Consider the following 24,318-nt stretch of genomic DNA (forward strand, 5'->3'; position numbering starts at 1 on the left):
ACTATGCAAGAAAATGGGTAAAGCGCGAACCAGACGAACCAGAACTGGACACTTTGTCTGAATGGATCAAAGCTATTCGATCATGCATTCAGAAGCGCATTCAAAAACTACGATGCAATATGAGCACAAGAGTTACTAACCCTTTCTAAAATCAGGATGTTGTGGATGCTTTATCCTCTTTGCATGACAAATATGTCGTTGATCCAGCAGATAAAGCCTCCAATAATATTGTCTTCATATGTAAAAACCATTATTTGCAATGTCTTACAACAGAGCTTGGAATAAATAGAACTACTGGTAACCCTACATATTCTTTAACATCATTTACCAAGGACGAAATTTTACAAAATCACAAATCTGTCCTTTCTTTTGGTATCAACATCAAAGAAAACGAATAAAATTTACCATAATTATACTGGATACCAAAACTACACAAAACTCCATATAAAGAACGATACATAGCTGGGTCATCAAAATGTTCGACTAAACATCTTTCTAAAGTACTTACTACTATTCTTTCTACAGTTAAAGATGGGCTTCAAAAATATTGTGATGAGATATATTCTACCAGTGGTGTTAACCAGATGTGGATTCTCAAAAATTCGAAAGATCTACTGCTTAATCTTCGATCACAATCTTTGCAATTTTAATCCCAAGGGTGACTGGGGAATAGAAGTATGGTCACCATTGGTCTTCCTCCGACCGGCGGTAAAACCCTCGTCAAAGTGGGGCGTCCGTTTGGCTGTGCGGGATGTACAAATTTGCAGCCACGTCCGGTCAGAATGGAGACGTTAAATTCGATGCGTCGTGTAATGAGAGTGCCACGCTCTTTGCACGTTAAGAACACTTGCAACAACTCTTTGAGGGGTCCGTAGGTGACCTGTTGCAAGGCTAAATTTCTGTCCCTATCCAATATACCCTCATTTCACGTGGCAGTCTAAATTTCTCCGACCTCAATCCCAGACGCCTCTATTACAGAACCTACCTATTGTATTTATTGTTAATTTGTTCTCGTCCTGAATATGCATGAAATATTTGCCACTGGACGTTAAGCAACCAACAATCAATCAATCTTTGCAATTTTGCAGCAACATAAGACTTTTGATTTTTCTACGCTTTACACTACTACTACCCATGCTCAGTTCAAAGATCGACTTCACCATTTCATTAAACAGAGCTTTTTCTATAAAAATGGGAATCGTAGATACAAATTTCTTGTTTTGGGTTACAATAATTCATATTTTGTGAAAAACCACACTGAACCTACCAGAATATATACTGAAGATGATATTATCAAAATGCTGGACTTTTTGATCGACAATATAGTTGTTGAGTTTGGAGGATTTATGTTTCAACAGACAGTCGGTATTCCAATGGGAACTAATTGTGCACCCCTACTGGCCGATTTGTTTTTGTACTCGTATGAAGCAGAATTCATTCAGAACCTTCTAAAAGACAAAAAGAAAAAGCACCTTGCGAAATTCTTTAATTTTACTTTCCGATATATTGATGATGTTCTGTCATTGAATAACCCATATTTCAGCCAATACTTACATCTCATATATCCCAGTGAAATTGAAATTAAGGATACTACTGATACTAGAAGGACTGCTTCATACCTTGATCTTTTCCTCAATATTGACACAGATGGACGACTTCACACGAAAATCTATGATAAACGGGACGATTTCAACTTCCCAATTATCAATTTCCCATTCCATACGATGTGTCTTTGTCCAAACTAACTAAGGACATTTTTACCACGTGTTAGATTGTGGTTTGTCATTACGTCGTCTGATCTTTTAATTACCAAACGTGATTTATTCCCGATTGTGACTGTTTGCTGAGTGTGAAACCGCATTGCTATAAGACGTGTCACGGTACCTTTCTATCCCAAATTCATGTATTTAAATTTGATATTATATTTGTTGTTCTCGTCGGATTTTGTCAAATGTCTTAACGTCTTTTCTGTTATATTCGTGTGTTATGGTAAAGATAATTAATCACAACCTTCATTTATTAGATTTTAGTTTGGTTCAACGAAATTTATACGATATATTTGGTTTACAGTTTGATTCAGAAGAAACACCGACATAGCTAGATAATACAATTAATTATCTAATTACTACCGTTTGATATTAATAAGTATTGTAATTTTCATTGTTATTAATAAATGTAATGTCAGTATTACAAATCTAATCTTTAATCAATCCTAATCCTATCTTATTTTTGGGAAATATTTTTACAAATTCAAATGTGACGTCACTTTGTGTGTTTTTCTTTTAGAATTTCAAATGTAACGTCACTTTGTGCGTTGAGGCGTTGGCTAACTCGGCTGTGTATTTTTTTTATGTGTTGGATTAAGTTGTTTTATGTAATGTATCCGTTTTTATTCTGTAGTTAGTCCCCACTTTGGTTTTATCATGTATATCTATTATATAGTTGTTATGTCACACTCCGGAAATTACGGATCTGTCCGTCATTATGTCGAATTTTATTTTTGATGTCTGCCACACGGCAAAGATAAACAAACATTTCTTTGGTATTCAACCCTCCACAGGGTGAGTTTTTGTTATACTGTAGTTTATAACCTTCATTTGTATGTCCGATATACGTATTTAAAGTCTAAGGTCAGTCCTTTTGAATTTAATTGTGATTTCAAACAATTCTCAGGAGTCATATCTCATGTCACACTTATTTTGTATTTTACATGTTAAATTAAGCATTCCGATGTTTATATGATGGTTATTTTTATTCCTGCATTTATTATACACCAGTCCTAGTCAATTTAAGCTTCTTAATTCTCGATTTTTGATATTACTCCGTCAGTTTGTCAAAATTTTTTTTGTATGGAACGCCAATAGAGCCATATATTTCGGCGTTCGTTTTTTCTTAAAACAGTATGTGTATAGAACGCTTTTCGTGTTATAATTTTGTTATCTAAGATGTAATTCTATGGCACTTTTTGATCATTTTTTGGTTGTTTTATAAGATAGACATATTTTTCAATGTATGGAGAACATTGTTGATATTAATTGTACCATTATTTTGTGAACATTGTCGATTGTGAACATTGTGCTTATTAGATTTCATTTTTGTATATTTTCAGTTTTTTACCCTCTCTGGAGGTCTGCAATAAAAGATAGTAACTCAGGTTTCAGCGTATCTTTGACATTACAGTAAAAAACCTTGGTATCGGGAAGAATAGACATGGATTCAGAAAGAACTTTGCGTGAGGCAAGGAGACTTACTCCAGAAGGACAATTGGTGTTTGAGGAGAGTGTAAGACAGTTTACTTCAAAACTACGAACTCAACACAGATATATAGACATGATTATGGGAGATATACATGAGCACACCCAGATGACTAAAACATTAGCTTGTACTTACAAGCAAGAACTAATGAAACATTTAAAGGAATATGAAGAAATTTCTCGCAAGTATGACGACTATTTGTTTTCTCAACGGTGTGACGAAAGTTCTCGTGAGAGAGCTTCACATAGAATGATTGCTAGTTCAATACAACAGAAAGCCTCTATAGTAATAGATAATCTGGAAACAATGTTGCAAGTCTTTGATATGGAAGAACTACATAAAGTTAAAACTGAACAATTATCAGAAATCATTGAACCACCGGACGCTTTTAGAGAACCGTCAGATATTGGTGTCGATAGAAAATCTAGATGTTCAAGAGGAAGTTCACATCTTTCTCGGCAAAGAGCCAAAGTTGAAGCTGCAAAAACCAGAGCAAAATTTGCACAAGAAGAAGTTGAACTTATGCGTAAACAAACAGCCATACAAGCAGACATGAAACTTTTAATTCTGAAACGTGATATAGAGGAAGCTGAATGTGAACTCAGAGTCTTGAATGATAATTTTGATGACGATTGTGCTATTTCAGAACCAAATAAAGAAGACATCCAAAGACGTACTTCAGAATTCATACTAAAACAAACTGATCAAAATGACAATACGCCTTTAACTCAAAATTTAAATGTTGATGCACCTACGTTTATACCAGCAGTAGTAAGTCAAATCCCTACTGCCACGTTTACTCAGACAGACGCATGTAGGGAGTTTACTCAATTCATTGTTAAAAAAGACTTGTTATTATCAAGGCTCTGTAAATATGATGACACGCCTGGATATTTCTTAGCTTGGAAAGCTAGTTTTACAAATGTAATGCGTGAATTAAACGTTACTCCGTCTGAAGAAATAGACTTATTGGTTAAATGGTTGGGACCCGAAAGTTGCAAACAAGCATTGAGCATTCGAGCAGCTAATGCAGGAAACCCATCTCGAGGCGTAGCCAGGATTTGGGCTAGACTTCAAGACAGATTTGGAAGTCCAGAAATTGTAGAAAGTGCTTTGCGTAAGAAACTCAATAACTTTGCCAAAATAAGTAATAAAGACAACAAACGTTTATTTGAGCTTTTTGATATAGTTTCAGAAATAGAAGCAGTTAAAGAGAATGACATGTATAGAAGTATTTTTAGTGTTTATGACTCATCGGCTGGCGTAAATATTATTATAGCAAAACTTCCATATAATATCCAAGAAAAGTGGACATCAGAGGCCACCAGATATAAGATTCAAAACCACTTGGTATATCCACCATTCACAGTATTCACCAAGTTTTTGCAAAGGATGGCAAAAATGAAAAATGACCCCAGTTTTTTCTTCGAGGATTGTCGAGAAGTCAAAGTACAGAATACTACTAATGCAACAAACAATCGTTATGGAAACACAAGAAATCAGTTATCTTGTGCACGTACTGAAACATCAGTGTTGAAACCGTTAGCAGATAAAGTAAAAAGTTCAGACTTGGTATGTCCTGTGCATGGAACAAGTCACTTATTGAATGATTGTAGAGGTTTTCGCATGAAACCGATTTCAGAACGAAGGGAGTTCTTAAAAAAGAATGGAATTTGTTTTCGCTGTTGTGGGCCTAAGCGCCATCTAAGAAGAGACTGCAAAGAGTTCTTGAAATGTTCAGTCTGTCAGAGTCGGGGAACACCCTTCTGGTTTACATACCGATATAGAAAGTATTAAAAATAACAACCCCCCAGAATCTCACGAGGGGGAGAATGAATCAGGAGAAGTCAAGACAGCATGCACACAAATATGTGGTCAAGTAACTGGCACAAGTAAGTCATGTTCAAAACTAATGCTAGTAAAAGTGTATCCAAAAGGAAAACCCGAACAATCACGCATGATGCATTCTTTAATAGATGACCAAAGTAACAGGTCATTGGCCACTTCCAACTTCTTTTATTTGTTTTGTGATAATGGACCTGAAACTGAATATGTTTTGTCGTCTTGTGCAGGAAAATTCACAACATCTGGACGTTTAGCTAGGGACTACGTGGTAGAAGCTTTAGATGGGTCTTGTGTGTTTGATTTACCAACTATCATCGAATGTAATGATATTCCGAACAATAGACAGGAAATAGCGTCGCCTAATGTGGCTATTCAGTATCCTCATCTTGTAGACATTGCTCCTTACATTCCTGAAATCGATGAGCATGCACAGATTGATCTTTTGATAGGAAGAGATTTGATATCAGTACACCATGTACTCGATCAGCGTCTTGGCAAAGGTAACCTCCCATATGCACAGAAGCTGCCTTTAGGGTGGGCAATAATTGGTGAAGTGTGTCTCGGGAAAACTCATCCGCCTGGCATTCTAGATTGCGTAAATGTGAACAAGACTACCATTTTGAGTAATGGCCGTGCTAATTTTCTTAAACCTTGTCAAAATGAATTACTCATAGATACGAACGTTTTCCGTACAACTGACAAAGATGAAAAATTTGGATCATCAATCGAAGACGATAAATTCCTGAGGATCATGAATTCAGGTTTTGTTAAAGATTCAGATGGTTGTTGGGTTGCTCCATTGCCCTTCCGTGAGCATCGGCCAATATTAGAAAACAACAAACAATTAGCTTTAAAGAGAGCAAAATCTTTCGATTACAGCTTGAAAATTAATTCTAAAAAACGAGAACATGTCATACAATTCATGCAGAAAATCATCGAAAATGGTCATGCTGAAATAGCGCCACCATTGGCTATATCGTCTGAATGTTGGTACTTACCTATGTTTGGGATATATCACCCCAGAAAACCTGACAGTATCAGAGTTGTATTCGATGCATCCGCAGTGTGTAATGGTCATTCATTAAATAACATTCTGTTAAAGGGACCAGACCTCACGAACAGCCTGTTAGGGATTTTGCTTCGTTTTCGAAAAGAGGCTATAGCGGTAACTGCTGACGTCGAACAGATGTTCTATAATTTCAAAGTCAGTGAAGAGCATCGTAATTACCTTCGTTTTATTTGGCATACTGAAAATGACATTGAAAAACCATTGATTGATTACCGTATGACTGTTCACGTATTTGGCAACAGCCCCTCGCCGTCAGTGGCAACTTATGGACTTAGGAAATCTGCTGAAACTGCTGATCAAGATGTGAAGGAGTTTGTAGATCGCAACTTTTACGTGGGCGATGGTCTATTGTCGTGTCAAAATGTTGAGACAGCTGTTGATTTAGTTAAGAGAACACAAAACGCATTGTTAAGTGGTGGTAATCTTAGGTTACATAAAATAGCCTCAAATAGCAAATATTTGTTAAGCCAGTTTCCCGTTGATGATCTGGCTAAAAATCTCAAAGATCTGAAATTTTAAAATGACTGTTTACCTTTGCAAAGAAGCCTAGGTATGGCTTGGGATATTAACACTGACTGTTTTACCTTTCAAGTAGCACATGACATCAAGCCATTTAGCAAGCATGGCGTATTATCAACGATCAACTCTTTTTTTGATCCGATTGGCTTTACAGCCCCTGTTTCAGTTCGTGGTAAACTTCTCTTACGTGATATGATGACTTCACTAGGACACACTGAATGGGATGACCCATCACCTGATACTTACCTACATCCATGGAAACAGTGGAATAATACGTTACCTGATCTTGAGCAATGCTGTATTCCGCGTATGTATAGTGACATCTCCTATGCAGAAGCTTCGAACAAAGAAGTTCATATCTTTTGTGATGCTTCAAAAGAGGCAATAGGTGCGGTGGCTTATTTGAGATTAATTGACTCACACCATGTAACGGTTAGTTTTTTATTGGGAAAGGCGAAGGTTGCGCCTTCACATGGGAATACTATTCCTCGATTAGAACTGTGCGCCTCTGTTCTTGCGGCAGAATTATCTGATCTTGTCAAAGAGCATTTAAGTATAGATCAAAGTGAAATGTACTTTTACTCAGACAGCAAAATAGTGTTAGGTTACTTGACAAATGAGTCAAAGAGGTTTCATGTATACGTTGGAAACCGAGTGCGACGAATTCGAGTCTCTTGTGATCCAAAAAGATGGAGACATGTTTCAACCGAAAATAATCCGGCAGATATCGCAACACGAGGAATTAACCCTGCAGAGTTATCGAATAGTATATGGATGAAGGGACCAGTATTTCTTTATAACGTGTCCCTTGGAAATTTAGATAATGGTCCACATCAGTTGGTTGATGCTGATAGTGACAAGGAGATTCGCCCAGATGTGCAAGTAGCTAAAACACAAACTGTAGATCGAAATAATGTACATAAATTAGGAAAACATAGATTCTCAACATTTTCAGAATGGAGAACTTTAGTCAGAGCAATTTCCTTATTGAAACAACTTGTTAGAAATCTGGCACATCATAACGATAAACCTGAACATTTAGATGCATACAAACAACCAGATGCTTTGAAACGAGCCCAAAAATTCATAATTCGTGAGGTTCAAATGGAAAATTATAGAAACGAAATAGACAATATCAGACAGGGAACATCGTTACATAACAACAGTTCTCTCTCGCAACTATCGCCCATACTTGATGTTGATGATACCTTAAGAGTTGGTGGTCGCTTGCGAAATTACAAAGATTGTTCAGATCTTTCAAAACATCCTATTATCTTACCAAAACACCACCATATATCATTACTTATTGTTCGACACTTCCATGAAAAAGTGGCTCATCAAGGCAGAAGCCTCACAGATGGTGCTATCCGTACAGCTGGTTTTTGGATTTCAGGCAGTCGTCGTTTAGTTTCTTCAGTGCTTCATAAATGTGTGATATGTCGTAAGCTTCGTGGTTGTTTCGGTTGGCAGCAAATGGCAGATTTGCCTGAGGACAGATTAAAACCATCACCGCCATTTACATTCGTCGGTGTTGACACTTTTGGCCCATGGCCCATAGCTTATAGACGCACTCGTGGCATACCAGCTAATCAGAAAAGATGGGCACTTATGTTCACATGCCTCGTCAGCAGAGCAATTCATATAGAGGTCATAGAGGAGCTCAGCAGTGCTTCATTTATAAATGCGTTGCGTCGTTTCATTGCCTTAAGGGGTGAAGTTAAGCAGTTCCGTTCTGATAGGGGAACAAACTTTGTTGGCAGTTCAAAAGAGCTAAATATGATCACTGAATTTGTTGAAAAAGACTCTGTGAGAAGTTTTCTCTCAAACAACGACGTCTTGTGGCTATTTAATCCTCCACACGCCTCCCACATGGGAGGAGTGTGGGAAAGGATGATTGGTGTTTCAGGAAAGATTTTAGATTCTATGTTACTACGAGAAGGTTCAAAAACTCTTACTCATGAAGTACTTACTACCCTGTTATCGGAGGTAACAGCAATTGTAAATGCGAGACCCTTGGTCCCGGTGTCAACCGACCCAGAATCACCATGTGTACTTTGTCCAGCAATGCTTCTCACACATAAAAAAAATCAGGACAATGTATCGTTTCCAACATTCGGAAATAAAGACATGTTGAAATCTCTATGGAAGCACACTCAGGTTCTAGCAGAAGAGTTTTGGAACCGCTGGCGTAACGAATATTTAAACCGTCTACAAACTCGACAAAAATGGACCAGTGAATACAGTAATATGAAGGAAGGCGATTTAGTACTCTTAAGAGACCGTGAATGTGCTCGCAACTATTGGCCAGTCGCAATTGTTGAAAAGACATTCCCTAGTTTTGATCAGAAAGTCAGAAAGGTTCAAATTCGTGTTGTGCGTGATGGGAAAGCAGTTAGTTATGTTAGACCAATCAACGAACTAGTAATGTTGGTAGAGCATGTGGAACTAAAACAAAGTGAAACAGATTAATGATTATAATTTTAACTCGTTGAATCTTCGGATAGTCAGATCATTTTATAACAGTTATTACATTTTGCATTGATAATTTGTTCATGTTATTTTCAAATTTGTTAATGAATTGGTGATTTCAGTTTTGAAATCAGAGGGGGAGTGTTATGTCACACTCCGGAAATTACGGATCTGTCCGTCATTATGTCGAATTTTATTTTTGATGTCTGCCACACGGCAAAGATAAACAAACTTTTCTTTGGTATTCAACCCTCCACAGGGTGAGTTTTTGTTATACTGTAGTTTATAACCTTCATTTGTATGTCCGATATACGTATTTAAAGTCTAAGGTCAGTCCTTTTGAATTTAATTGTGATTTCAAACAATTCTCAGGAGTCATATCTCATGTCACACTTATTTTGTATTTTACATGTTAAATTAAGCATTCCGATGTTTATATGATGGTTATTTTTATTCCTGCATTTATTATACACCAGTCCTAGTCAATTTAAGCTTCTTAATTCTCGATTTTTGATATTACTCCGTCAGTTTGTCAAAATATTTTTTGTATGGAACGCCAATAGAGCCATATATTTCGGCGTACGTTTTTTCTTAAAACAGTATGTGTATAGAACGCTTTTCGTGTTATAATTTTGTTATCTAAGATGTAAATCTATGGCACTTTTTGATCATTTTTTGGTTGTTTCATAAGATAGACATATTTTTCAATGTATAGAGAACATTGTTGATATTAATTGTACCATTATTTTGTGAACATTGTGCTTATTAGATTTCATTTTTGTATATTTTCAGTTTTTTACCCTCTCTGGAGGTCTGCAATAAAAGATAGTAACTCAGGTTTCAGCGTATCTTTGACATTACAATAGTCATTTTATAAAATTTACTGTTTGCAAAATTATAAATTATTCTAAATAATAAGGATGTTCTTGTCCCAGGCAGAAAACCCTGGCCGTGTTAGGCGCAAATTTTTGGAAGTTTTGGTCCTCGGTGCTCTTCAGCTTTGTACTTGTTTTGGCTTCCATACTTTTTTCATCTGAACGTCACTGGTTGGTCTTGTGTGGACGAGACGCACGTCTGGCGTATTGAATTTTAAGCCTAGTACCTTTTGTTAGCTATTATTCGTGTGTTTCTTTGTCCTATATGTTCTCCCATTTATTTGTATTGTGGTCCTGTCATGTGATGTTGTCGTTTTGGTGGTGTGTTTGACGTTGCCATTAAAGCGGGAGGTTTCGCATGCCACAAAACCGGGTTCAACCCACCATTTTTTTCTTAAAATGTCCTGTACCAAGTCAGGAGAATGGCCGTTGTTATATTATAGTTCGTTTCTGTGTGTGTTACATTTTAATGTTGTGTTTTTGTTGTGTCGTTGTTCTCCTCTTATATTTGATGCGTTTCCCTCAGTTTTAGTTTGTAACCCGGATTTGTTTTTATCTCTATCGATTGATGAGTTTTCGAACAGCGGTATACTACTGTTGCCTTTATTTGGTATTAATATAGATTCTCTCATAGGATCTTTGCCTTGGAAATAAACACATGTATTCTAAAGCAGTTACTGGCATGATACGGATTATGTTCTTCTCATATATTTTATGATGGTATGATTCTAAAACTCTAAGGTGAGGGATTGTGCTTGATATTCATATTGATTGTTGGTTGCTTAACGTCCAGTGGCAAATATTTCATGCATATTTAGGACGAGGACAAATTAACAATAAATGCAATAGGTACAGTCCGTGTAACGTAAAAGTTAACAATACGAACGATGCCCGAACCATGTACGGACGATGCCCGAACGATGTACGTACGCTTCCCGAACGGTGTACGAATGCAAACGAAACGCTGACCGAACGTTGTACGGACGGTGAACGAATGATGTACGAACGAAACCATGTACCATAAACCATACCATTAACGATAACATAACCTTGTATCGTAAATCGTATGGTTTTGCGTACATCGTTTCATTTAGCGTATACCGTATCGTTTAGCGTACATCGTTTCGTTTAGCGTATATCGTATCGTTAAGCGTACATCGTTTCTTGGCGTGCATAGTTTCGTTTCGCGTATATGTTTTTTTTTTAATATAAACATGAATTTTGTTCTGTTAAATCTTTTTATATAGGTGATAATATGCGTAAAATTTTGATTGGATGCATGTTTTAGTTTTTAATTAATAATTTAATAAATTATAATTTAATCTGACATGATGTTGATCCAACATTATTTACATAAAAAGTTTGAAAAATAAACACTGAAATAAATTTAAACAAATTAAAAGATACAATTATGATTTTTTTTAACCGTAGAAATACGGACTTGGTGAATGTGCGAGTAAACTACCGTAACAGTCTGCTGAGTATTAAACCATTTTTTTTAGATTATAGATTTTTTTTATTCATTTTCAAATCAGACGAAAATAAAAACAAATATTCGAGAAATTTCAAATAAAAACAATTACTCATTATGTGCCTCATCAACCTCAAACATAAATCCCTACCAATGTACAAACGATTGTGTATTATTTTACCTATAAATGCACTTGACTTTAAACAATCATCAACGATTGTCCGTCAAAAAACTAGACCATTTCTCTCTATTCTTTAATTTTCTTAAACCATTTTCCTCTGTTCTTTATTTTGCCTGTTATACTCTATTCTAATTTAATAAAAAAAAATTCTTTATTTTCCTGTATCTATACCTCCTTTATTCAGAGCAACCCACCCTAAATATACATATGATACACAGGGTCTATAGGTCATCGCTTGTACCGTGATACACATGTTTGCATAACAAATGATACCTTGACCTTGTTCATATTTATAACATTGTAAATGTCCTCCTAATGATACATCTAATAGTGACCACTGGACATTAAACAGCTAACTATAAATTCATCCGTCATATTCTTGGTTTTGTTATAATGTGAAAATCAAACAACATGATGAAACAATAATTATTGCAGATTTTCACTACGTAAATAAAGGGAAATAATTGTAAACAAAACCACTCAATCACATCCCTACACCACAAATTAAAGTCTAGCCTTTTCGCATTAAAATACATCATTTTCATAAATCTATTTCTAAATAATTTTAAACAATTTTAAATCGAACAGTCATTTTTCTTATTTGCCATAAAAAAAAAAACAAAAAAAAACCAAACAATTATTTTCATTTCTCATTTTAAACAGTTCGATGGTTTTTCAATGGTCGGTGCCTGTCAGCATTTATAAAATCTAACACCGTGTTTGCCAGAAAGAAAGCTACATAGAACAGGAAAACAACAATGTCTTAGAAATACTTCCAGGCCCTATTTTCTAATTTCTGTTGTAATGTGGTGTAATGCAAAAAGGGTAACTCCTGAATACTGATTTGTACCCCTTAAGCATTTGTGGTTAATAACAAATCTATGGTAGTCTCTTTTTTTACTCGCAAAGTATTCTACTAAATCATGTTTTATTTATAAAAATTGCTCATGGCTGACGAATGTTAAACATTGATCCCTAGATTTTCAATTGTTTAGTTGTTAGGTTACTGTCTGATCTCGCAAACCTGACATTTTATAGTCATTATTTTTTGCATCAAATTGCACCAATGTTTTAAAAAGATATAAACGCGACACCGTACGAGAGTCGTTATTTTTCATAAACTATTAGTATATTTTTCTATAACGAAATACGAAACCACTTCTCGCAATTCGCTTTGGGGTTATTGTGCTTGTCTTTTGACAAATTATGCATGGCCTTGTCTCAAAAACAAAAAGTATAATATAATATAGAGTAATATATAAAACTGGACCAGAGTAAAGAGTTGGGAAGTACGAATTCCGAATTTTGATTGAATGTTCTAAATCTTAGTGTATTTCTGATATATGATTGTACAGACTAAAAAATTTCTTTGTTTTGGTGAAATGAAAGGTCACCGTCACCAGCCACTAATAAAAGCAAAATGGATATAGTAGATCTTTCTAATTTTGAAAACAATATTTCTCTTGCTTCGTTGATAAAAGGGCACTTAAAAAATAGTGAATACTATTCTCAACAGGATGACCACAGCTGCATGCGGGATTGGGTTTAATATTAATAAGGTTTAAATCTACATTTGAATAATTGCACCATATTTCTCAACTGTATATCAATGATATTAAGATTTCTATCATCACAACTAAACTAGGAAGTGCGTACTGTGAATAAATACTCAGTTTACTATTATTTACAGCAATTTATCACATATATTACCACGTTAACAATACGGTAGACGGTGTTTGACAGTCTGGAGGAGACAGCATCAAGGATTTGATAAGGCAAAGCCTTTGTTGTACTCAATCTTACTAAAGTTTTCTTTATTTTATTTAATAGATATATATCCGAGATACGGTAATGTAGTTTTCTTTTTTATAACACATCTGATCATCTATGATGGGATAATGTCTAATGAGAGAATTTAACCAGAGACTGAATAACGTAGAAATGACCAATCAAAGGTGACTGTACGGCCTTCAACAATGAGCAAAATCCATACAGCATAGTAAGATATTAAAGGCTCCGAAATGACAAATGTAAAATACACTCAACACTGTTCAAACATCACCGCACGTCAAACTTTGAACAACAGAAAAACCCGATTAGACATTCGTGACAATTTGGCACGCCCTCATGAATTGGCGAAAGACCTTTTATTATTAGTTATAACTTATAAGTTACTAGTTTCCTGTCAAACGAAAGGAAAATAATTGTCATATTCCTGGCTTGGTACAGGCATTTCCTTGTGTAGAAAATGGTTGATTAAACCTGGTTTTATTGCTTGCTAAAGCTTGTACTTGTATGACAGCTACATAGCATTCCATTATACTGGCCACAATCTGTCATTTATTGCATTTGATTTGTAATTTGTCCTCATGTAACACATATTTGTGTTTGAGTGTAAATAAAGAATTGAAAAATGTATTTTGCGTTAAATGTGCAATGAAACCACGGATTCGTTATCTTCAAAAATAGTTCTGAAACGGTTGATAAAATGTGGAATGTCTGAATAGAAATATAACAATTATGTCCACTGCGCGATTATAAAACGGGCTATATTTTGACATTTTGAGATACTATAAGTAATTGTTTTCTGTGATAGAATTTTAGAGGTCAATACGACTTTTAATCAGTTGGATTTTCAATTTTAATAAAAAAAAAAAATGTGTTTGGTTTTCTTTTCTTTAAATTCATATCATGATTTTTTAGTTTGAACGTATTTTATTGTTCCAAAATGACAAATGGATTAGACACAAGTTTTTCAACTTAGTAACGTCTTCTCCAATACATACATAAATATACACACGAATGAACATTACATATATCTGACTTTAACCAATTATTATTTTAGCATGAAGATATAAAAATAAATTACATATACATTTTAAGAATCGAATCATTGGATATGTTCCACTTAATATAACTAATCAAGTGCGCCTATTTTCAGAAGAAATAAATACAAACACACCGAGCTGTGTAAAATAAAATATGTTAGTGTACATGACAAGTCATGTGTGTGAATTTGTTTAAATGTAAATTATACACTCATAGTTTATGATGTGATACATATTAAGTCGCTTTTCTAGTTACGGATTAATAGGAAAACGGAATAAATCTACACGTAATTGTAAGTATCAATTTTGTTTTTTTAATTAAATCCATTGAAACGTTTCAGAATACAATAGTCAATCATAAAGATCATTCGATTACCGTATCCTTAAGAGCATAAATTGATCATGTTCTAGTAAGATCTGTTACAGAATAAGGTTGTCAAAGTTGAGAAAAACGCTTGGTACTTTTTATATACTTTTGTACAGATAGAAAAACACTGTAATTTTCGTCAGAACTCAAAGACTCATCACCAGAGAGCAATACATAAATTGTAATATAATTATTGACAGCAAAAACATTGATTTCGTTTATCATTATAAGCCTTTGTGAAGAAAAATTGTTACAATATAATAAATAAATAATGATTCTTCGATATTTCCCATTGTCTTCTGAATATTTTTTAAGTTGATTAGTTTAAAATTTGTATACCAAACATTTAAAATTTTACTCTGCGTTTATAAATAGCATTGAAAGTACAACATCTTATAAACGATAAACATTGATAGAGGTTAATGAGCCACTCTTTCTCATGTTGAGATGGAATATTTTCGTTATTTGATTTAACGAGTTTAACAATCGAAACCCCTGAAATATCGTGCTTGTCAAAAATGGCGAAACTGGACTTCCAACAGCGGACAATGATTTCTAATTATACAATATTCTTTCAATGGATTTTTAAATGCAATGTAGAACTTATCAATTAAGACATTTCTTATCCCTTTTGAAATAAGAAGTCACATGCACGAAGAAGTTTGTCTGACGTATGAAAATTGAAAAAAAAGCATGACTGGAGTTTAGAGAAAAAAGGCAGTATGGGCATCTTGCCAAAAAGAAAAGGCATAATGACTTTATGTAAAACAACTCAGAAAAAATTAATAACTAAGAAAGGCAGGACAGAATAGAGTGTAAAATAAAAAAAGCAGGACTACATTTACATTGAGATTACATTTTTCTTTAAATGCAGGACAACATTTTTCGTCCTATCAGTTTTAATATAGGCGTGGCAATCAATCACTTTTATCCAATCAACTGTCCTTAATAATAAAGATTAGCATGCAATTGTGTCTGTATTAAGTTAGATAAATATATTCATAATTCTGGACGTACATATGTCGGGGTTTAGGCTATTTCATTCGATAGTAGTAGATGAAAAAAAGGATTTTCTGATATTCTATCTATAACTGATAAAAGTGTCATTAAATCGTAGAGGTAGTCCCACTTTATGTGAAGAATAGAACATATCAGAGACATATAATACAATATATGTCTCTGAACATATTGAGCTTTTTGGATTTTCTTCTGTTCACTACCAAATGTTGGCCTGTACCACTGAAAATATATAACTTCCGGACTAGCAAACACGGGCAACCCAGTTACTAATCTTCCTGCTTCCAACTAAACGTCATGTTCTAGATTGTCGGAATCTTGTTGAGTACAACCATCCCATGACTCACGTGCATATTTCATAATTGGTCTTATAAGTGTTAAGTTTATGCGAATAAGATACTGATTCCTAGTTAATACATATTTCAATTTTTTTAGAAATTTAATCTTGAGCTTGCACACTTTAAAACGTTTTCTATATTGTATAGAATTTACCTTTGGAATCAAAAGTAATACCTAAGTGTTTATAACAAAAGACAATTCTACTACTTGATATTGAAGTTCTATTTTAATTTCATCTGGAGAAGAATTACAGGAGAATAGCATAGAAATTGTCTTGTTAGGATTAAAATCAATAAACCAATCCTTAGACCATGCTGAAATTTGCTCTAAATCGCTATTTAAGACATCCTCTATTGTGTAAGGACTATTACTTGAATACGAAAGGGATGTTTCATCAGCACACAATCGAGTTAGACTTATCAAATTACCAGCTATGTCATATACATGAATAAGGAATAGTAGGGAACCTAATACAGAGCCTTGTGAAACTCCTGCATTATTATTCTCAAAAGGAGAATATGAACTTGAAACAAAAACGCTTTTTGTATATTTGAAATATAACTAATTAAGTGATAAAATACATTTTTAAATACATTTTTTTTTCAAATACTTTGCCCACTGCTGATAATAATGAGATTGGTTTATAATTGGAAATTAGTGATTTGTCTCCGGTTTTGAAAATAAATATATGCTCAAAGTCAACTCATTTTAAAGAAGTTTTGAAAATAAAATGGTTAAAAAATGGTTAAATGCTTTTTTTTTTTACATAAAGCACAAATAAATTTACATACATTATCAGATCAAAATATCTTAAATACCCCAGTCCTGAGATACCGTGTATATTCGACTGAATATACCATATCGATAATTTTACATTCGTACTTGTTATGTAACAAGATCTATGTCCAGGTAAAATGATTCAGCAGGTGGTGTATATTCAAGTGTTTATCGCCTTCCATTATACATCTGACGATGACATTTAGCTTTAGGGCCATTTTGTTTTCGCAAAGAAAAAACAAAAATTAAAAAAAATTATATGTATAATATTCTGTTGAAAAATCTTTTTAAAGGTAAACTGATAAGCATAACGTCTTCGCAATTTCTTGTCCAGATCCAGGGACACAGATGTCAGAATGAATAAGAAAACACTAAATTCTTTAACAATTATAATATATTGTAAAATGGACACCAAGCACATTTTGACAGACTAGTGTAGTACTGATAGATTTTCTTGTGTATTTTCTATGTTCTGGAAACTTCAACATCCGATCAACAATACCTAAATTAAAGTCCTAAGTTTTATAAATTAAATATATTTTTTTTAAATATCATTTGCAAGGCTGCATGCACTGCACCTATCGTTTTCGTATATTTATTTTCCGCCATGCATAAGTTTAATGTTTACTTTGACTTTTATATATATATAATGTGTTTCAGAGATCGATTTATAAACTTTATGCTTCAAATAATTAACCCACACAGAGCGATAGCACAGACAGAAAAATGCTCTGGAAAGAGGACTGTTTGCAAACCATTTTGAAATAAAAACTGAATTTTTTTGATATCCTAATGATAATGTTTCTTTTTGACAGCACTATATTTTATTGATTATTCAATATATGTATATGGTATCCGGCATTTATATACATGTACATGCATAATGAAAATCCCTTGGATATATTTTAGTTGATTGATTGTAAGGTGTTTAATGTCCAGTGTAAACAATTTCAAACATTTCCATGAAGAAAAGAGTTTCTCATTCCTAGGAAGATTTAAGGATTTTTTGTGCACAATGTAATTTAAAGTATTAATTAACTCCGTCTTTCAAAGAAAAAAAAAATTATTTTTCTTTATTAAAAAAAAAATGGATTTTTTTTGTGCTCAATAGAATTTACTACGACCAATTAAGTTGTATTTACAATGTGGTTTATATGTAGGTGTATGCCAAATAGGGAAACAATAAACTGGTAAGTTGGTGACCATTTAGACTTCGTTTAGATGAAACACGTCTTCAAAATTAATAGTTTAAAATTTTGGGGAGTTAAAAATGGAAAAGTGAAACTTTTTCTTGTATTGTTAACTTTGCACTAAAATGTATATACAAACCTATTCTATTACTTTCCTCTGAGCAAAGTCTTAAGGGAAATATATATTGATTAACCCTATCAAATATGGTTTGTTTTAAACCGAATTAAACGTACATCAAACGGAACTGAAACTGTAGGAGATCATAGTGGGTTTAACGACAACGAGACAGCAATCAAACAACAAAAAGCACACAAGGACAGCTAGTGGGCAACATATATAGTGTTCACCAATAGAAAGGTGTATACACAACATGCCAATTTCTTAATCATCCCTAATTTCTTTATCATTGTGAATAAAGTTATCCCGGAAAATAGAATACATGTACTACATGTCTTTGATTTAACAGAACAAATAATAAAAGATCTGGCATTAAAACTTGATTCTCCATATAATTTAAAAATGAGGAGAAAGCCAGAAAATGAAAGTTATACAATTTAAAGAATACCAATCTTAAAGTTTAACTACTTAGAGGTATATTTCCCCCCTTCTTTTAGCCTAAAAGAAAACCTCCTGAGAGCCGATGATTAAATATCCGCTTAATTTTTCCGAAATGTTCATATATAATATTAATATGGATTGATTGATTGATTGTTGGTTGCTTAACGTCCAGTGGCAAATATTTCATGCATATTCAGGACGAGAACAAATTAACAATAAATACAATAGGTAGGTTCTGTAATAGGGACGTCCGGGATTAAGGTCGGAGAAATTTAGACTACCACGGGAAATGAGGGTATATTGGATAGAGACAGAAATTTAGCCTTGCAGCAGGTCACCTACGGACCCCTCAAAGAGTTGTTGCAAGGGTTCTTAACGTGCAAAGAGCGTGGCACTCTCTTTACACGAGGCATCGGATTTAACGTCCCCATTCTGACCGGACGTGGCTGCAAATTTGTACATCCCGCACAGCCAAACGGACGCCCCACTTTAACACGGGTTTTACTGCCGGTCGGAGGAAGACCAATGGTGACCATACTTCTATTCCCCAGTCACCCTTGGGGGTAATATTAATATGGCGTCAAGTGTTTAAACAGTTATTTGCCAATCAAATCGGTATGAACGTTAAATAAATATTAAAATGTCATATAAATAATGCTTAAAAAATGATGCAATTATACTATCAATCTTAATTTATTAATTATGAACAAAACATATATATATATATATTGATTGATTGATTGATTGTTGGTTGCTTAACGTCCAGTGGCAAATATTTCATGCATATTCAGGACGAGAACAAGTTCACAATAAATACAATAGGTAGGTTCTGTAATAGATTAAGGGATTAAGGTCGGAGAAATTTAGACTGCCACGGGAAATGAGGGTATATTGGATAGGGACAGAAATTTAGCCTTGCAACAGGTCACCTACGGACCCCTCAAAGAGTTGTTGCAGGGGTTCTTAACGTGCAAAGAGCGTGGCACTCTCTTTACACGAGACATCGGATTTAACGTCCCCATTCTGACCGGACGTGGCTGCAAATTTGTACATCCCGCACAGCCAAACGGACGCCCCACTTTAGCGAGGGTTTTACTGCCGGTCGGAGGAAGACCAATGGTGACCATACTTCTATTCCCCAGTCACCCTTGGGGTAGAAAGATATAACAAGTATGTAATATATAATGATAATAATTTAATAAAAGCAATTTAAAATTCTAAAGGATATTTTTACAATATTGCCGAAAACTGAGACTACTATATCTGTTATACATGTAGTAGTCTCAGCCGAAAACAATACGTAATTGATAATATAAGCAAGTATGACAAACCTGAGACTACTATGTGTTAAAGTAGTCTCAGGACAAACCAATAAAAAAATTGTTGTTTGGGATTATTCATGGTTGACTAGTTCTATATTAACCAGTGACACGTGTCCTAATTATTAAGAAAAGGGACAGAAAAGTATTAAACAGAAATAACCGGTTTTGCAAAACTATATTTTCAAAATTCACTGCATGATTTAAACAACTCAGGAACATATATATTAGATATTATACTGTTCCCAGAACAGCTTAAAAGTGTTTCATTTATTTTATCTTTGTGCGTATACGAACAATTGATAGCAAGTTGAACTTCAATGTTCATGACTTACGAGTATAAGATTTCTTTTGAAATTGATCGATGAGCGGCTTTTCACAAATACCGAAAAAAGAATATGGCGTATACGTCAATTAATGGACAAGGAACCCAACGAGAAAAATAAAATTAAAAAGCATCTATAACTAGTTTTGAGTTAGAGAAATCATTCAATGCCATATGATTCTATTTAGGTTTGTGCGTTTTTCGATTTACGAATAAGTCAATAAGATAAAAAAAAAAAAAAGTAATTTAAACCAAAAAAACATAAGTTTACAAATACGTACTTAGGTGCATTTAATGATTTAATAAAGCAACATTTGAACTTATTATTACCATTTTTTTTTAATTGTAATTTTATGTTTATGTATATTTAATGTTACCCGATATGGAGTTCTTCTAAAAGATAAAATTCACTTGAATGGGTATTTCTGGTGTATATACATGTATCACACGTGCTATCTACATGTACAATATACAGAAATGACACGACTGGGTATTGTAAAGTTACTGAAGGATTGATTGATTGATTGTTGGTTGCTTAACGTCCAGTGGCAAATATTTCATGCATATTCAGGACGAGAACAAGTTCACAATAAATACAATAGGTAGGTTCTGTAATAAATTAAGGGATTAAGGTCGGAGAAATTTAGACTGCCACGGGAAATGAGGGTATATTGGATAGGGACAGAAATTTAGCCTTGCAACAGGTCACCTACGGACCCCTCAAAGAGTTGTTGCAAGGGTTCTTAACGTGCAAAGAGCGTGGCACTCTCTTTACACGAGGCATCGGATTTAACGTCCCCATTCTGACCGGACGTGGCTGCAAATTTGTACATCCCGCACAGCCAAACGGACGCCCCACTTTAGCACGGGTTTTACTGCCGGTCGGAGGAAGACCAATGGTGACCATACTTCTATTCCCCAGTCACCCTTGGGGGGGTTACTGAAGGAAGATTAACGTCGAATGCATATCCCCGGGCGAAGAATTTACTGGATTGTCAGAACGATTAGGTGTAATTTGTGCCAACTACCATCATATTGAAAAGGTTTGAATCGCGGCCATCTGTTCTTTTCTTATAATATGAATTGAGCCAATAAACGGAACTTAATTGTGCCATATTTACCTCGAAACGATTAACCTATTTACACGTACATGTAACATTAGAATACTGACTTCAACTGTTAAATAACTTTATAATTACTAAAGATATGATTATAAAATTTGAAATTATGTACTTTTAGAAATTCTCATTCTATATGCCATGTTTTTTGTGTCAATTCTATCATTCCATCAGGTCCTTGGTTCAATATATTGTTCTTAGTGCACTAAGGAGGCCCTTTGAGGTATTTCTACTTGTACCTGTAAATACCGGAAAGTACCTCCTCAGTGCACTAAGAACACACATTTGCAAACAAGTCTATAACATTTGGGCAATTAAATGATTGTTTTATTGGCGCAAATGAATGCTGCAGTTTTTAAAATAAAATGATGCAAAAAAAGAATTGGCGTAATTAAGTTGTGGCGCAAATTAATTCTTTTTCAGCGAAACTGGATATCGGCCTTCAAAACGTCGTGTGTACACAAACAAAACAATATTCATCTTTTACGCAGTCTAGCCTGAGAATAAAAGTTTTGGCAACTTGTGTAGGATTTTAATTTTAGAATGTAATGAACAAGTAAGAAGATCGTTAGAAACCTTAAGTGAATCGGAAAATGAGCTATGCACGATGAAAGGAAAAAGTTTGGTGCGTCGATAAGAAATTCCATAGAGGCATGTGATATTTGTAAAATTTCAAGTCTTTTAATAACAACCATTTGTAGAACTGATTATTTCGATCCTTCAAATATGTGTAAATTAATTAAAATTTAAATTATTTAGTCTCTTTCATATATACAATGGCAGTATGTTTATAAATACTGTAGATTTGTATTTGATCATCGATTGCATGCATAACGTCCAGTGACAAATATTTCATGTATTCGTACAAAGAACAAATCAACAACTTTTAGAATACAATTGATTGGTTATTTAAGGTAAATGATTTGCGTTAAAGTTGGTGAAGCTTACCTCTAAAATAAAGAAATATAAAAAAGGCAGTGTTATTTTTTAATTCTGTATTTTACTCATACATCGACTTAAGCACTTTTTACAGTCAAAATAACAGTTTTAACACCGACAGCAGGAATCACAAGCGACACTGGTTCCATAGATGTCGTCAACGAATTTTTATATATCCCTGGCCATTTTCGGTTTATATCAGACTCTGACATTGAGTGGAACAAACACCATGGATGTCTTGTCTTTTTTTTTTAATACATTTAGATATAAAACGTGTATCTCATATAAAGCCTCATTTATAGAACATTATATATAATTTATTGTGTCAAGGAAATATTTGGATCAGAGAAATATTTGGTGGAGGAGAGAGAGAGAGAAAGAAAGAGACTTATATCGCGGTATTTGGTCTCATGTTATTCATGTCAAAATGTGATGGGAGGAAACGTTTCCCCTTCGTTTTATATATATATTCCATAATTAATAAATAAATAAATATATATTTTATTTGAGTGTCAAATAATGATATTAGTAGAAGATTTAATCCAATCCAAACTAATAATTGTTTTTTTTTTATCCCGCATCTTTTTATATTAAATTATTTTAACTCAAAATAATAATTGAAATAACTTTCTGAAATAAAACCCCATCATATATCAGACGCTTAACAAAACGATATACCATACGATTGATGAAACGCTAAACGATATCACATACCATACGATAAACGAAACGCTAAACCATACCATGTACCATACGACAAATAAAACGCTTAACGATACCATGAACCATACAATATATAAAACCCTAAACGGTGACATTTTCCATACGATGAACGAACGATGAACGAACGCTGACCGAACGTTGTACGGACGCTATACGAATGATGTACGAACGACGACCGAACTCTATACGAACGATTCCCGAACGCTGTACGTACGATTCCCGAATGAAAAAAGTGTTAACTTTTACGTTACAGGGACTGTAGGTCCTGGAATGTAGGCCGTTCGGGAAGAAGGTCGGGGAAATTTAGACTGCCACTGGAAGAAAATGAGGGCAAATTGGACAGGGACAGCAATTTTGCCTTGCAACAGGTCACCTACGGACCCCTCAAAAAGTTGTTGCAAGGGTTCTTAACGTGCAGAGAGCGTGGCACTCTTTCTACACGAGGCATCGGATTTAACGTGCCCATTCTGACAACGTTGGTTGTACGACTGTAACTGGAGGCAGTTTTTGTAATGTGTTTCAATTTGTTTTGTTTTTTAAGTAGACTTATTTGGCTATATCGTCAACACGGCCGTCATTCGATATATCGAGAAAAATGATTGTGAAAATCGAGAACGTTTATGTCAACATTGTTGTCTAAATAAAATAGACGACGAAGAACATTTTTTATTTACATGTACAAAAAAGTGAAGATTTGAGAATTGAATTTTTACAGAAAGTTAAAAATATCTATTCTAATATAGATAATATAGACGATTTTGGTAAATTGGTTTTATGTAGATGGATGTCAGCGAGTACTTGAGTATCGCTCGGTTGTACCGAGTATCGAATACCAAAATGATACTCGATTAACCGGCTTCCTGTTAGAATGTTGTTGCTTTCTTAAGCTTTAACAACACATATTTTCATTGAGAGCGCTTCCCGGGAAATTAAATATCAATCAAAATTAAGAAAAATTAAAATACGATTCGAATGTATGCGTTTAACTGTCATTTAAAATTCCTCCATAAAGATGTAGGCTATGGAAAAAAGCACTTTCCCAAGGCTTACACGTTTGGCTAATCTTAGTCATCATTAATGAACATACTAATAATTATGTTTTCTAAATATACTCATTTATTTTTTCACTGGTA

At 34.2% G+C, this 24,318-nt stretch overlaps 1 long non-coding RNA gene across 1 annotated transcript; it reads left to right on the top strand.

The window, feature by feature from the left end:
• Positions 1-8,780: 8,780 nt before the first annotated feature.
• Positions 8,781-9,995, top strand: LOC127732332 (uncharacterized). The gene is made up of 2 exons (XR_007996192.1): positions 8,781-9,417; positions 9,950-9,995. It is a non-coding gene; the product is annotated as an uncharacterized LOC127732332 (long non-coding RNA).
• Positions 9,996-24,318: the final 14,323 nt, after the last annotated feature.

This window comes from Mytilus californianus, unplaced genomic scaffold (genome assembly GCF_021869535.1).
Source record: "Mytilus californianus isolate M0D057914Y unplaced genomic scaffold, xbMytCali1.0.p SCAF_23, whole genome shotgun sequence".
NCBI lineage: Eukaryota > Metazoa > Mollusca > Bivalvia > Mytilida > Mytilidae > Mytilus > Mytilus californianus.